The sequence below is a fragment of the Felis catus genome, chromosome F1 (genome assembly GCF_018350175.1).
Source record: "Felis catus isolate Fca126 chromosome F1, F.catus_Fca126_mat1.0, whole genome shotgun sequence".
Taxonomy (NCBI): Eukaryota; Metazoa; Chordata; class Mammalia; order Carnivora; family Felidae; genus Felis; species Felis catus.
In genome coordinates this window covers 13,139,386-13,156,631 of record NC_058384.1, presented here as the reverse complement: position 1 = coordinate 13,156,631, position 17,246 = coordinate 13,139,386, and the positions used below count along the sequence as shown (strand labels likewise).

The 17,246-nt window shown below is 41.3% G+C and overlaps 1 protein-coding gene and 1 long non-coding RNA gene across 13 annotated transcripts in view; one reads left to right on the top strand and one right to left on the bottom strand.

The window, feature by feature from the left end:
- SELP (selectin P) overlaps positions 1–17,246 on the top strand; it is a 1,134,746-nt gene that overhangs the window by 55,057 nt on the left and 1,062,443 nt on the right. The window lies entirely within an intron of this gene.
- LOC109495559 lies at positions 8,132–9,763 on the bottom strand. Its single transcript, XR_002151024.3, has 2 exons — positions 9,330–9,763; positions 8,132–8,317 (listed from the first exon to the last, which is right to left on the bottom strand). It is a non-coding gene; the product is annotated as an uncharacterized LOC109495559 (long non-coding RNA).

Here is a 17,246-nt window from a genome sequence, read left to right as displayed (position 1 = left end):
TTCAGAAATACCTGGGGCCCAGGTAGCATGATGCCATTTATAAGCCACCACCACAGATACGACGTTTTGCAAGGTCACCGAGCCTCCTTACAGCTTCTCTGAGGGTGACATGTAAATGTGGGGTCTAAGAGAACATTGGGCTCATTTGGGGAGAAGGGTTTCACACTTCCAGCTTAGGAGTCTGGTCTCCAGCCCATAGGACCACTTCATCGTTCCCCACCCTAGAAGGCAGCATGGGGCCAAGCCTGGGACCCTGGGGGGGGGGGGGGGGCGCGGGGGTTAAGAGAACTTGCCCTGACCAGTAGGTGTGTGCCTGCTGCATTTCTAGATCTGTTCTCCTCGGGGACCGAGTGCCTCCTTCATCAAGAAAGCTGCCAGCATTCACAATTGGAACATATACAGGCCAGCAGGCTCTGATTAGTCCAAATTGGAACTATTCAAACAGTCACAAGAAGAGATCTTTTCCCCTGAAGGAATTTACATGTGAGGAGAGACTAAGATGGGAAATAAACATTTCTATAATGATTAAAGTTAATTGGCTTGAAAGGATGCCTCTGAAAGAAATGCTTTCTGGTTTTAGTTCCAATCTATTTCGGGACAAGCCTGTTTTTCATAAGATTGGTAACTGCAAACAGATACTGCCCTTTCATTGGAAACAGATGGCACAGGACATAATTAAAGAAGTATGCACTGGCATCTCAAATAACTGCTTTCAATTACAGCATTTCAAGAGTATTAAGGGGAAATATTTTAAACAAGACCACTGCAAAAATAGATTTTGTCATTAACTTTGAAATAATATTTGACTTAAGGCTGAAATTTCCATGTGCCAGGTCTGGATCTCACAAGCTGATGCTGATTGGTGCAAGAGAAATTGAATCATTATGGTCCTATCGTTCAAGGGGGAAAAAAATCTTCTCTTTCTCTCTCTCTCTCTCTCTCTCTCTTTTTTTTAACACAGAGAAAAACTGTATTTTTCCTCTGGTAAGACTCGCATTTTATTTTGCACTTGAATCTCAGTCATATTTCACAACCTTGAGGGGCTTTCATAGTGAAACCATTTCAAGGTGAAGTCCACGAATGTGTTATGAATGTGGCTGTCTCTGTGTGTATGTAGGCGGTGGGGATAGGCCTGCCCCCCACCATGAAGTATGTTTATATGCCCTGTAGCCCACATTGTTAAGTATATGCTGTACATGTTCATGCTGAGATGTATACATAAAACCTCCATATTAGGTGACGGGCAAAGTGGGCAGATTGCCTGGGCTGGTACATTCGTAATCTGAAGTTTGCTTATTGTAATTTTTCTCATTAGGCCATTTTAATGGAGATTCTAATAATTATAAGATAGTTGCACAACACTGACAAGTTACAAAATGCCTCCCTCGTATTGTGCTGTGTAACGTATTGGAATGCTGTTTATTTCTCTGAACAAATACTCATTTACTGAGCGTCTAACATACGGCAGGCCCCGGGGCCAAGCGAGAAACAATGAAGCTCCTTCCTTGCCCTCCTGGAGCTTATGGTCAGATGGTGGGTATAGACAAGTGAAAGATCAGAATGCAGGATGGAAAAAAAGCTACGGTGGAGGGTAGTCAGGGTGACACAGAAACTCTGAGTAGGGTACCTCACCCCAAAGGTGGCTTCTCCTCTTTTACCTTAAACTTGGTTTTCGAAACAGAAGGTTAATGCAACTCTCCGATACAGGTATCCCCTCCCCCTTTGCAAAAGATGGCAGTGTGCCACTTTGCTTTGACAGAAGGCCTTACATTTGTGCCTGTTTTCATGAACCAAAAGAAATCGGAAGAAGATGTTTGCTTTCACACACACACACACACACACACACACACACACACAAAAGGTGAAAAGTGAAAATAGCGTTTCAGGTTTGTTTTGCAGAACTGTTAGGAAGGGCAGCGCACACCCTGAGAGCCACGGTGAGGCCGCCAGGTTCCTTCCCTGGAACTTCCCTGGGCATCTCAGCATCCAGCTTTGAACTGTGTCTTGTGAGCATGTGTGCTTTATCGAGTTTATTTTTGTATCCATTAGCAAGATGTGCCCTAAGGTATCAGAAAAGCCTAAGAGAGGTTATTTTTGGGGTCTGGGCATGCCCAAAAGGTTTTCCATGTAAATTAATGGTAATTGTTTCTTCATTTTACTCCATTTTGGCTTATAAAAGATTTCATAGGAACACTCCACTTTCAGACGGCGGGGTGGTGGCGGCGGGGGGGGGGGGCGGGAATCTATATATCACCTTAGCGGCTCAGGCACATATACTTAAAATTTTTTTAACGTTTATTTATTTTTGAGAGACAGGGCATGAGCAGGGGAGGGGCAGAGAGAGAGAAAGAGACACAGAATCTGAAGCAGGCTCCAGGCCCTGAGCTGTCAGCACCAGAGCCCGACGTGGGGCTTGAACCCACAAACTGTGAGATCATGACCTGAGCTGAAGTCACATGCTCAACCAACTGAGCCACCCAGACACCCCCACATATACTTTTTAATGGACCAATGGCTCCTAATGACGATAGCAGCAATTGGGCAGATATCGTACAATTTACCGATCACTGATGGGCATTAATGAATCAATAAACACAGCATACATTTACTTTTGATTATATGTACACACTCTTGGGTACACACATGGGGAGAGACAGAGACAGAGAGCACATGCACGCACCATACTACTCCTTATCCACCAAAGATGGGTGTTAAGCTCTGTCTACCTGTGGGAATGGGTTAGGTCTAAGCTATCCCTGCTGTCACTCACTCAACTTTCACTAATGGTGTGCATTCTTAAATTTTTTTTTAATGTTTTATTTATTTTTGAGACAGAGAGAGACAGAGCATGAGCAGGGGAGAGCAGAGAGAGAGGGAGACACAGAATCTGAAGCGGGCTCCAGGCTCTGAGCTGTCAGCACAGAGCCTGACACCGGGCTTGAACTTACGAACTGCGAGTTCATGACCTGAGCCGAGGTCAGACACCCAACCGACTGAGCCACCCAGGCGCCCCAAATGGTGTGCATTCTTGACATGGCTGAAGGAAGGGTTGTGGTGAATAACAAGTAAAAGAGCAAAAAACTAACCAGTCCATGCAGCTCTCTTTTCACCATATGGATAATAGAATGTTGCAATTGGATTTTTAGACTTTTAAAAAAATTTTTGGAATAATTAAGGCTTTAAGGAGCTTAGTAATTTCCTTCAAGGTTGTACTCAATATTCAACTTCTCCATGAAGACATTCAGATTAACCCTACCCAATAATTAGCTTTTCCTTATTTTGGATACTCTCTATAGTTTGTGTGTGTGTGTGTGTGTGTGTGTGTGTGTGTGTGTGTGTGTGAGCAGGGAGGGGCAGGAGGAAGAGAGGGTGAGATTGTGTATCTTATATCCTTTATTTTTATTTATAGGGAGTGAAAGGCAGTATCATGAATGTTAATTCCATGTGTTCAAGAAAACAAGAATTCTGGACTCTGGCTAAGGGAGGGGTGAAGGAGATTTAATACCCTAAATGATGATGAAAAGTGAAGGAAGAAAAATCCTTTTAATAAGGAAACTTCAAATTCTTCAGGGGAAAGCCCTTTTTTTAAGGGTTGGGGATGACCCAGATTGGTGGACTAAATGACCCCTATTCTCCACCTTCCCCTGCATCCATACCCTTACCACAGTCTCATTGTGGGGGTGCATTTCCATGTGTCTCAGACTTTGGGCTCAGCCGTGTGACTTGCCTTGACAATGTAGGTGGGATTGACTGGGCCAGTTCCATGCCCAGGTCTTAAGAAGCCTCACATGCTTCCTCTCACTCCCTGTTGCCTCTGCTCCTTCTATGAGAGAAACATGCCGTGGCCAGCTTTCAATCCCAGGACAATGAGAGACATGTGGAGCTGAGCCACCCCAACTGGCCCAGAGAAACACAGTCACCCAGGGATCTATCCAGCTGAGCCCTGCCTCACCTCAGCTCAGCCAACCCACAGATTTTAAAAATAACTGATTGTTTCATTAAGCCCCTGAATTTGGGGGTCATTTGTTATTCAGAAATATTGTGTCAAAACTAATTCATATACTGCGGAAGAAATGTTGGTGTCTGGAGGGAGGAAGCACGTGGAGCTAGACACAGGCTTCCTTCTGGCTCTTCCTCTGGGCCTCCATAATCAAGGAGAGGCAGCTATCTGGGAAAATGGCCGGCTTGCCTGGTGGTCAGCTGAATTCCTTGACTTGGTGAAATTCATTTCCTGCTTATTTGACCAGAAACTCTGCTTTTCAAAATTTAGAGCAAGATCACACAGTTTGAGGGGTGGGAGGGTATTATTTGTGGTTCATAAATCTTCAAAATCTGACAATAACCAAGCTAAATGCAGTCTGGGGCCAACAGATTAATTTAGGATTGTCTATGCTTCTTATATTCTAAAATACTATGTAAGCTCCTGGATTATAAAGGATAATCCCATTTTTTTTTTTTTTGGCCTGGTTTAGTGCCAGGTAAATACAAGAATTAATTAGTTAATTAATTAATTAATATATAAACTCTTTTGCTATAAGGGCAGTTCTCCAGTGATGTGGTCCTTATTGTCAGCCAGGCAGGGGGTCATACAATCCAAAATCGCATTTTAGCATGTGCTTTTGGGATCATTTCTGGTAAAGATTGCCTAAGGTAAGTTTCTCAAGGAAACAGTCTCTTTGCAACAGAGGTCACTGGCAATTTCAGGAGCAGCTCCAGAGTTAGGATGTCCCGTAAGGAGAGCGAGACAGGAATTTAAATTCTGCTAAAGAACTAAATGTTAAAGGTTCCTGGGTTGTCAGGCCTATGTTGCACAATCTGGATAATCAGCTGAATGTTCAATTTGTCCCTTTCTTCTCCAACCCATTCTCAATGTCACCTAATAGCTTTCAGATTCCTTCTTGCCCAACTTTCTCCCCCCCAAATCATGGGATTTATATTCTGTGATTTCGGAAGACATAGGCTGAGACTTTGAGTGATTTAATCTTTCTTAACCAGTCCTTATTAGGAAATCTAATCACCTATACTTATACAGACTGAAGGCTAATTGCCTCAACAAGCACGCATTGAGAATGTCAATGAGCAATTTAAAACTATCTCCAAGGTCAATGTCATTGGTCCCATCTGTCCTCTCTCCTTGATCTCAGAAAAATCCATCTCTGCTGTACAGGATTATACGCTTGAGGTGCTGACCAGATGCCCAAGTGGAAGCATCCTGTTGCACAGCCCTTGGACTTCACTGAAGAGATACGTCTAGAAAAAATAATCATAATCATTATCATAACAGCTGGGATATTTACCAGATGTAGGATCATCAGGGAAGTTATGCTTTACTAAGTGCTTTACTTTCATTATCTCGTTGAAACCTCACAACGATCCTATGAAGTCGTAACTATTGTCAACCCCAGGGACATTAAACCACTTGCAGTTAATAAGTAGTTGGGATGGGATTTGCACTCTGGTCTATCAGACTTCTCAGTTATTGCTTTTCACTACTTTGCTGATGCTGCGTCTGCTTTCACGATTTTGCTGAAAGCATGATTTTGCTTATTTTCTCAAAAGACAAGGACATTTTTTCCCACTTGTCCTTTTTACAAGTAAAGGGTACTCTGAATCTCACTTCATGCCAACTTTCTCTTGAGAGAACTCCAAAAAACACTTAACAGCTTCTGAATGTAGCAGTGAATGACCCTAGCTCTTTTCTCATTTAGACTCTTTCCATTCAGTCCAAGGGTCACCACACTGAAGTGTCAAACAAGATGGGTTTATGAAGGAAATACAGAAAAATCTAATGTGTTACTGAGAATTTCACAAGGTAACAGACACAAGAACTACTGTGGCCTTACCCCAATGAGGTCCTTACCTCTGCTGAGTTTTACCATAAACATTAATTTTAAAAATAAATCTCACATGTTGAATTTGCTATTTTCTTCTTTCTGAAAATAACAAAGCATTCCCAAGAGATTACCTGGGGCTAAGGAGAGTAAATCACTGTTTTAGGCAGACCAAAGTTTTGAAGAAAGTCTACTCAGAGAGATTTCATGTGGCAAGCTGTCTAGGTCCTACTCGTGGGACAGGCCATAGAGTTAAAAAAAGAAAAGAAAAAGAAACTTTTTCAAGACTATGAGAAAAGCAGTACTTTATGCTATTTAGAGGAGCTTGGGAGACTTTCCCCCTCTTTGGTAAATGCCACAAAGGAGGCATTTCTCATGAAAACTTAAGTAGGAGGCAGGCTGTAACATGGTGAGAGCTGGCCTCTGGGAATAGTTATGGGAGAGAGCGTGGAGCCAGGACCAGTAATTATGAGACACCAAGGAAAAAAGCAGAGGTTGCATAGACGTAAAATATTCCGAGAGGAAGAAAGAGAGTAAATGCTTTAAATGAAAGTAGTTCTCACCATACAAAACCCAACAGCGTTCACATCTGGTGTAGCAGAAATTGCATTAGACTTGGACATATCCTGGAAAGTATATTGAAAACTTGGATATATATTTCAAGCTATGCTGGATCGTCGAGAGACCTGGCATTTGAATCTTAGACCCACGTTTAACAATGTGAGTGACCTTGAGCAATGTATGACAGCCCCAAATTCATTATTTGCAAAAACGGAAGTCATGAAACAACATATGTGGAAGGACCGGCATACCTAGTAGGTGTTCAAAATGTATTTGTTGCATCTAAATCATATAGCCGGTTTACACGAGGGACAAGAAGGTCTATTGTGGCCAACAGAACTGGGAACGGATCTCAGATTTCTCAAAACCAATCACTTGGTAACCATCAGGACAAGAGGATAGAGTTCGGCTACAGAACTAAAAACGAACAGGGTGGAGTCACTGAGCGCCTAAGCGGACAGCACTGTGGTAGGAGCAGAGAATAAAAAGGAGCACCTATTGGGCACTGCTTCTGTCAATCAAGTTTAGGTGGCTCGCCACACAAAGAACACAAGCATTGGGGTCAGACTTGCTTTCAAGTCTTGACTTTGCTTTTGTGACTTGGGCATAGCCTTTTCCAAGCCTCGGTTCCTGCATCCATAAAATGGGCACAAAAATACTGCCCTGCCATTTAAAGATTACAGATGATTATGAAAAAATGCCCAGCAGTTAGTAGACGTTTGATGCATGGCAGTTATTGTTACTTAAAAGGCCATAGCTCCTTCTGAGCAGAAACTGAACCTCATGAATCTTTGTATTCTTCATTGTGTTTAGCACAATGCCTGTCATATATTAGGTATAATAAATCTTCATTAAATGGATAAATAAATTAAAAAAAAAGCGTTCAATGCTCTTGCACTAATTGCCATCAGATGGAGCTTTTGTCTCACTTGAGAGTTTTTTCCCCTAAAAGACCAACCGAGCACCACCTTTGACTTCAAGACAGAAGAACTACTTGGGAGTGTAGCATATCTTTAAGACAGAAGAACTACAATAGACATAAATTGGCTGGCTGGGGGTGTTTGCCTATTAATGGCACATTCAACTCCCACCTAAACATTGGTCATACCTTTGGTTTTGGACTCAGTCCTATATTCATTTCCCAGCGCCATCATGTCTGACAAGTCACTTTGGGAAAGTTAGTTACCTCTTTGAACTTAATTTCCTCATTCATAAATAATGACCTTAACAGTTGATGTGAAGATTGAAGGAGACAGCCTACGTAGAGTGCCAGACATATAATAGGCAGGGCAAGATTTGAAACTCGGTATATGACACCAAAGCTCAAGCTCTTTATATTACATTTGATTTCCAAAGGGTTTTAAACTCCTTGAAGAAAGGAGCCATATCTTATTCAGAAGCACTTTGCATATACCTTAGTGCCCAGCATAATGCAGGGCAAAGAGTAGACATGTAATCAATACTTGTGGAGCTGAATTGCTTCCAACTGTTATCCATTCTGTAAGTGAATCAAGAACATTTCTGCTGGAAAATATGCCTTTGGGCTCAAGGAACCATAATTGATTCACAAAAACAAGAATACCGAAGAAACTTTCTTTCCCTTCTTAATATTATGAGACTGGTTGTTTGGGGGGGAAAAACATAGACATTCTATCGTTTTGTTTTAATAAAGCTTTAGGTGAGTTAAACACTTAAAATGCTTTTAGAAGTGAGTAACAGAAAACCTAGATGAAACTAGCTTCACGAGTAAGTACGTTTATTGGCTTGCGTGCTTGGAAGTGTGTGTCAGGACTGGTTCATCCAGTTCAGCGATGTGATCAAGGATCCAAGTTCCTTTTGTCTCTCTTCTGATAAGAGTGTTGGCTTCATCATGGATGTAAGTTGCTCGCTAGTAGAAAATAGGCTACATGTTGCCTCATTCATTTCTGGAAAGAAAACATGAGAGAAAGTATGCCACTCCCAAGCCCAGAACATATTTTTTCCCTTCATAATGTTCCCACTCCTTAGACAGTAATTGTCCTTGGGGCACCTGGGTGGCTCAGACAGTTGAGCGGCCAACTCTTGATTTCAGCTTAGGTCATGATCCCAGGGTTGTGGGATCGAGCCACACATGGGACTCCGTGCTGAGTGTGGGTGGATCCTGCTGGGATTCTCTTTCTCTCTTTGTCCCTCTCCCCTGCTTACACACTCTCTTTCTCTAAAAAATTTAAAAAAAAAAAAATTAAAAAAAAAAAAAAAACGAGTACTTGTCATCAGTGGAATGCCATGCACTGATAGGCTTAGATTAGGGATCCTGGCAAGGGATATGATATGATGGTTGGAGTTGGGGTCAATTTCTCAAATGCCATTGTTTCTACATAGGGGTGGGAGTGGAGTGGGGAGAAGAACGAAGGGGATTCAGTCACTGTGCCCCAGCAAAGAGTATTATGTTTGCAGAAAAGATGTGGAAGTTTTGTCTAGATGATATAATTGGGCTGACCCATAGCTGGTTAAATAGTTCCCTGGCTAACAAGCTAGAGACAGAAGTGACATATCACATACATCGGGAAGCTTCCATTCCTTTACCCTGCCAGCCAGATTGGGTTAAGTGCTCCTCCACCCTGCTTTTAAACAAAACTAGGAATTATTTCACACAAATACAGCCTGTTTATTATATACTTATGTAATTAGCTTCCAACCCAACCACTAGGCTGTTGAAAGCACATGTGGCCTTACCGTCTTATTAGCCTCACCACATGACACAGAATCTGACATACAAAGAGGTCAATTTTTAAATATGACTGAATGAGCAAAACAATGGGTAGAAGTTTTAGGAAGGGAGATTTCAAATCCTCGTATGGGCGAAAAGAAAACTTCCCAACAATAAATGTATTATGTAAATTACTAACAGCCATCAATCACTTAACCATAAAGAAGATGGATGTTGGATGAGGATACCTTTAAGGTTTCTTTTGATCTTGGAATTCAGTGATGTTCCGAGTTTACTGATGGTGATCATGATGTACACCACATGATGGTGGCCCAGATGGTTCCCATATAGAAGTCAGGACATCCTGGGTGGCAGGAAGGTGCTATGATCAGTTGTTTGGCTCATGAAAATTTGAACCTTCTCTCCAGGGCCACGATCTCTACAAAGGGGGCACATTCCATTCTCCGTGTCAGCTGTGATGACCAGTCCTTGCTGATTGTGATGTGGTGTGCACTTAGCATTCTCTGTTTATAGGCCAGATTCCAAGACAACAAGAAACATAATCGAAAGAAGCTCGTGAGCCACTATAGTACCAGAGACGGGGAAGGAATTTCTTAACAGCTTGAGCCATCTTTAGCTCTAACAGTCTTTAAGGAAGAGCATAAACAAACACAGAAGTCAACGTGGCAGATGTCCAGTGTTTACCTGGTGCTGGGTATTGCGCAGGCCCTCTGTTTAGGGCAATAATGAGCACACGGAGACAAGGTTCTGGCCTACAATGAAGTTTAGAGTTTAGTTGGATATTTGCAAGATGCACACATGGTGCGCGCGTGCGTACACACACACACACACACATGCAATACTTGAGAAATGTACAAAACAACATCCAGGGCAGCAAAGGGGTGATCAGACAATATAACACCCAGGAATGTTCTACACACAGAACAGCCTTCTACTCACCTCCTATCCTGTGCTAACCGTTCAGTTTGCTTCTAACACAGACACTTTATCTTATTAGGACTACTTTTTAAAAAAATATGTATTTATTTTGAAAGAGAGAGAGAGAGAGCATGCACACAAGCAGTGGAGGGGCAGAGAAAGAGGGAGAGGGAGAGAGAGAATCCCAAGCAGGCTCCTTGCTGTGAGCATAGAACCCAATGGGGAGCTCGATCATACGAACTGTGAGATCATGACCTAAGCCAAAATCAAGTCAGACTCATAACCAGCTGAGCCACCCAGGCACCCCTAGAACTGACTTTCTTAAACTCTTTGAGTTCACTAAATATTTCATGCAACCTTAGCTTGCTCTCTGTTGAAGTCATATTTTTAGCACCATTTTTATTAGTATAAAAGTGACACATCATTCTTCTACCCCTCAGAACCAGTTAGCATAGTGGTATATGTTCTCTCATTGTGTGTGTGTGTGTGTGTGTGTGTGTGTGTGTTCTTTCACAAATTTATGAGGTTTTCACATGCTAGAACACTACACACACATATATATATATATATACATATATATATATATATATATATATATATATATATATATATCTCAAACAGTCTTTAAGGAAGAGTGTAATATATACCTAGACATATTCTATATCTTTATATATATATGTATGCAAAATTGTTAACTGTGGTTTTCTCTGGGGGAGGAATAGTGTTGGGACTTTTATTCTACGCTCTTCTACATTGTTCTTTTAAGGAACAAAGAAGTATTTGAATAAATTACTGAAATTTCTAAGGGAGAAAATACAATCTCTAGTTGCCAGTTGTCCAGTTGCCAACGAAAAGTACCTATTCTCTTAATCTGACTCATGACAGTGGTCTTCATCTTTGGGGGCAGTGCAAGAAATGAAAAAAAAAAAAAAGGTACTTTTTTTTTCCCTAGAGGGGAATAAAGACAGAAAAAATGAGAAAGAAGAGTCTTGAGTTTTTGCTAGAGCCCCAAAGTACTTAATGATTAAAAGAGCAAGTTGCAGGGTGCCTCGGTGGCTCAGTCAGTTAAGGGTCCAACTTCGGCTCAGGTCACGATCTCATAGTTTGTGAGTTCGAGCCCTGAATCTGGCTCTGTGCTGACAGCTCAGAGCCTGGAGCCTGGGTCAGATTCTGTGTCTCCCTCTCTCTGCCCTTCCCCCACTCATGTGCACGGGCGCTCTCTCTCTCTCTCTCTCTCTCTCTCTCTCAAATAAACATTTAAAAAATAAATAAAACAACGACAAGCAAGTGTCAGGGGATAAAGGGCACTCTACGTTGGAGAAGTAGTCATTCTCAGAGGGCTTCTCAGGGGGCAGGAGTCTTGTGTAGAGAAAGCTGAACCACCTGGAAATGAGGGAGCATGAGTCTTAGAGCTGGTTCTGCTAAACCCAGATCTTTGAAACTGGAGGAGTCATGGCATCTCTGTTGACTTCAGTTTCTCATCTTTTAGGATAGATAATTCTGGAATATTTGAAAACTGAAAATTACCGGGGACTCTAAACTCTTCAACCTTGCCAAGTAAAGGCAATGAAAAGGAAAACGCAAACTGCAAAACAAACATCTGTCATGGCGTTCCATCATCATGTCATACACGAAAGGACACATTAGTGCCAAAGTGCAAGGACACAATCTTACGTTTAAAAAATTAGGGGCGCCTGCGTGCCTCGGTCAGTTAAGCGTCTGACTCTTGATTTTGGTTCAGGTCATGAACTCATGGTTTGTGAGATCGAGTCCCAAATCGGACTCTGTGCTGACAGTGTGGAGCCTGCTTGGGATTCTGTCTCTCCGTGTCCCTTCTCCACTTGCACTCTCGTTCTGCTTCTCTTTGACCCTCCTCCGCTTGCATGCTCTCCCTCTCTCTCTTAAAATAAATACACATTAAAAAAAAAAACTTTAAAAAAATCAGCCTTGTGTAAAAACTCTCAAAATCTGCCCTTATTTGTCTCTTTGCTTCTTCGGCAACTGCAAACTTTGTCATGGACTGCACTTGGGAACCTCAGCGCTAAGCCCTGTGAATTTCTTCCTGGGGCTACAGTGCCTTCGGGCTCTCATCCTGTGCCTGACCCCAGACAGCTCACCGAATGGCAAATTCAGAGACTGCAAAGGTGGAGTAGAAGCCACACCGCGGGGCACCAAGGTTCAGCACTGAGAAAATAATCATTATTGAATAATGGCCACACGCCAGGTACACACGTGGGTGACGAAATTCCACGGAGAACAAAATAAACACAGGAGCTGCCTTCATGGAACTTATTCTTTTCCATTAGGGAACCAGATTACCCACAAGGACACAGGAAATATGGAGTATATCAGAGGGTCTTAGATACCACAGAGAAAAAATAAAGCCTAGTAACTTTGATAGTTAGTCATTCAAGTGTGAAAAGTGGACAGGAATGGTCTTCCTGAGCAGAATCTAGAAGGAAAGAAAGGAGTGAACCATGTAGATATCTAAGGGAGAGCACTTTGGCACAAGGTGTAGTAACTACAAATGCCCTTAAGTAGGAAGTGTGCTTGATATAGTCCAGGAACAGCTAGGCTGGGAGGTAAGGACAGGGAGGAAGTTGAAGTCAGAGGTAGTAAACACACAGGACCTTAGGAGCTCGGAGAAGGACTGGCTCTTCTGAGTGCACAGCGAGCTAGTGGAGGGGGTCGTGCAGCAAGTGACACAGTCTGATTTATGTTTTAATAAAATTGCTCTGCTACTGTGTAAACTCTGGGTGGACAAAGGCAGAAGCAGGGAATCCAGCTGATGTTGTAATTTCCAGCCTAGGGAATAAAAAGAATAGACAGAGGAAGGTGCTCCCTGAAACATACACACGCCTGTGCTGTTTCTCCTGCCGCTTTCAGGGTTGGAGAAGTAGGGAAACAATGTGTTTTTCAGTGGGAGGAAGGCTAAGATTTAGAAATACACATATCTGTACCTATCTGTGTATATATGTTTACTATATCTCTGTATGTTTGCCATATATCTTTAGATATTTGCTTACATTGTATGCTACACATGAAAGGTTTATGACTAAATGCTTTCCCTCTAGTTCCACCCTAATTTTAGTTCCCTTAAGACTTTCCTTCTTACTGCTACTTTTATTAATTATTTTATATATTCCATGGAAACCCCATGTATCAGTCAAGATGGACCAGGTTATGCGGCTGTAACAAACAGACCTCAAAATCTTGATTTAACACCACAAAAGTATATGCCTAATGTGAATCAGCAGGCGGACGCTGATGGTATTGGTTACAAGAGACCAGATTGAAAGAAGCTTCACTTCAACCCTTGGATCCACAGTTGTTGAGGCAGGAAAAGGGTACATGGAAAATTCTGTACTGCCTTTTAAAGCCCAGAAATAACATCCACTGTTTTCCCTCACACCTCACTGGAGTAAGTCATACAGCCCTACTAACTTCCATGAGGAAGGAAAATGCAGTTGTACCAAGTACCTGGAAGAATAAGTGGAAAAACGTCAGACAGTCCTAATGATTCCCATGGTCTGGCTCTTTCTGATTGGATCCCATGTTTGCTTTGCTTTTACCCTTACAATTGGAGCTTTCCTGGATAAATCTTCCCTGTTTATCTTAATTGAAATTTGTATTACCTATAAATACCCCCAATCACTCATACTCACGTTCAGATGACATTGTGCATTACCTTATATTGTAGTTATTTTTGTACAGACATACAAGTGACGTCTGCTGTTCCGAGTGCTCACCTATCTTTTTCTTTACCTGACTAGGTTGGTCTTTGTAGCCAGAAAATCAATCCAAAGAGGTCCTAGGGGGAAATGTATTTCACAAAGATTAAAAAAAAGAAAATGGAGATGCCTGTTTCCTTTAGACCCCTTCTGTTCTTGGATAATACAACCTTCCCTTCCCATCTGTCATGCCCTCTTGGGTTTCCAATACGTGTGGCAACGGGAGCAAGGAATTCCAGATGTTCTCTGCTGCCTGAAGCCCGGCCAAAGTTCATTTTGTTAAGTGCTTGCTAGCAAGGGAAAAGCAACAGCATCAAGTGGTTCCGTCGTTAGACTGACGCACTGGTGAGTGGCAGGGCGCCATCTTGAACAGTGGTGTTAGGCTTCCAACTCTGAAGACACTCTAAGACGGTCCCAAACAAAGACATTATTTTGATTTTCCAGGTTGGGGACTGAGCTCCACATGTCATCTCACTATTCAGAGTATCACACTTTCTTTCTTGACATTCTAGAGATTTCTGACTGCATAGCACTATGACGTGGAGAGGAAAGTGCAAAGCTGCAGAAGCCTTCCAGGTGGAACCATCTTTTCAGACTCTTAAACAATTATCTGACTTATTAAAAGTAATGTCTCCTCTTAATTAAGTAACCTGTGTTAAAGATTGCTATTTTTGTCAGCAGTCCTGTAAATAAAGGAGAGTGAACACGCAGGGTGAGAAGAAGCAGTAGAGTGATGCCAAGATAGACAAAAATCCTTGGGAGGACTTGGGTGGTGGCGGGGGGGGGGGGGTGTTGCAGAATGTCATGTTTTAAAACAGACTCCTACATTTTGCCATGAGTAGAAACAATACTTCATTTGTTTGACTAAATAGGATGATTCTTGCAAGCGGGGACTGTTTTTCCTTTTTTTCTTTCCTTGCATACTGCAGCCCAACATTTTGCATCAATGTCTACAGGAGACATCAATAAACACTTGTCCAGTGAACAGACAGAAATGGTACCAAGCTTTCTTTTTCTATCCAACAGGTGGCATTGTTGTTTTATAATTGGCCTTAGAACCAGCCCAGCAGCTAAGCAACCACCAGCATCTGTTTCTGTTGTTGTTGCTGTTGTTTAAAAAAAAAATCCCACCTATTGTTCATGGAATAGGGAAGAAATGACGAGAACACATATTCTTTTTAGAGCACTTTATTGTTGAGAAGACAAATATGGCTGATGAGTCATTTCTATTACAGGGCATTAGCGAATGATAAGAAATACTTAGCTTTCCCCCTTTCGATTCCTCTGGATGGACGGAAAAGGAATTCTGCGTTTTCTTTGCATTTCTGTCAGTGACCCATTTAACATAACGCACACAGCTTTAATTTACACATTAATTCCCTAAATCACTTACGTATTGAAACAGTGGCATTTACAGACTGTGGGTTTCATGCTTATTATTCAAAGCTGGAGAAAGAGGGAGCTGCAAAAGAAAGACATGACCCTACCTCTGTCGACCCTGCCTCTATCGTCCAAAATTTGTTGCAATCTAAGTAGTGAGATAAGATATATAGAAATCATATTAGTAATCATCTAGGCAATAATTTAGTAATCTAGATAACCTAATAATCTAGTCATAATCTATGTTAATTTTCATGCTAACAATTTGAACTAAGTATTAAACATTATCTTTATGTGACTTTTATTTCCTATAGGAGCTTAATTAATTAGTGCACTTCTCTCTTGACTCCTTGAAAACAAGCATAAAGATTTATGCAAACATGAACTTATTAATTTAACTTCAAACATGACTAAACTTCAGAATGCCAGTAATTTACTAAATATCATGAGAGTGTGCCTCTTTTCCCAAAGGTACCTCAGTTACATTTTATCCATCCTCTTAGTAGAAATTAAAAGTGTATATATATTTATACTTCTTCGTTGCTTCCTTGTCAGGAAAAAACTGTGTTCAGCTGTGAGAAGAGTGGCCAAATGACTAATTAGTGTTACTAAAATTTCATCCATTTTGATTCACTAATATAAAGCCTTTAAAATAGGGAAAGTGTAGGGGCACCTGGGTGGCTCACTCGGTTAAGCGTCCAACTTCAGCTCGGGTCATGATCTCACAATCCATGAGTTTGAGCCCCGCCTCGGGCTCTGCACTGACAGCTCAGAGCCCGGAGCCTGCTTCAGATTCTGGGTCTCCCTCTCTCCCCTGCTCGCACTCTGTCTCTGTCACTGTCTCTCTCTCTCTCTCTCTGAAAAATAAATAAACATTAAAAAAAATTTTAACAGGCAAAGTGCATAGACACATATATACACATAAATTGATATATATATCCAAAAAATAGCTCATCTTTTTCTATCCTTCAAGAAATAACCAAAAAACCCACACAAACTCCAAAAATCTATAACCTTTCTTTCAGTCCAAAAATAAAATATTTCCGGGGAATGAGGAGTGAGGGTTGAGGGGAAACAGCAAAAAATAAGGGAGATCCATTTAGGCACAGTTTGACTTCTAATCAGGGTATAGGTTAGCAAGAACATGTAAATATCATAATCTTATTTAGAAATTTACCAAGCCACTTTGACAGCTCATTTTATGAGCTTGCAAGTATTTTTTTTTTCATTGTTGAGGAATGGGTTATTTTGGTTAATCTAATAATCTGGTTTATACTTGCCGTGGGTACTTATTAACTCATTCCAGCTGAGTTTCAGGATTCCTAATTGGGCATCTGGCCACTTTACATGCAGGCTGAAAAGATTTTATTTTCAAAGGGAAATGACTAAGTGTTATGAATACACATTTTAAATTTCTACTAAGACACCAGTAGGAGTATTACTGGTATCCCTCATCGCAAATTAGAACTATAATAAATTGCTAGAATTCTGAAGTTTATTTGTCTGACATTGTATTAGTACTTAAGTTTATTTGTCTGACACTGTGATTTGCTTAATCACAGTTCAAAAGAATGAAATGTTTTCTTGTGATTCCCATGCTTGTTTTCAAGGGTTGAGAGATGATGCCTTTATATTTATTCTTTAAAAAAAAAAAGTAAAGAAGAAAAACTTGGACATAATTTTGACTCTGGGGGAAAATCCATGGCTCCCTACATTGCGTAAGATCTATTTTTGCATATTTGTTAAGACTCTTCCTAGGTTTAGTTACTTTATTTTCCCATCACAGGAAACTAGTTATCAGGGTATCAAATATATAAAATGTTGCCTCGATGCTTTTCAACTTCTTTTGTTTTCTGGAAAAACCCTAAAGTCAGGTCAAGTTTTATTTCCTAGTACTAGGAATAGCCTCCAGAAGTTTCTAGATACTTCCTAAGTACTCATGAGGCAATGCGTAATGAGAAAGGGGAAATGCTGAGTGCACATCTGGACAGAGGCTTTGGGAAAAATTAGAGAGAAGGCTGATACCCCAACATGGCAAGGTGTGTGGAATGCAGGCGTTCTTAACTGTGTTGGTTGGGAAGAGATGTTGTTTACAAACCTTCTGGAATTCACTTG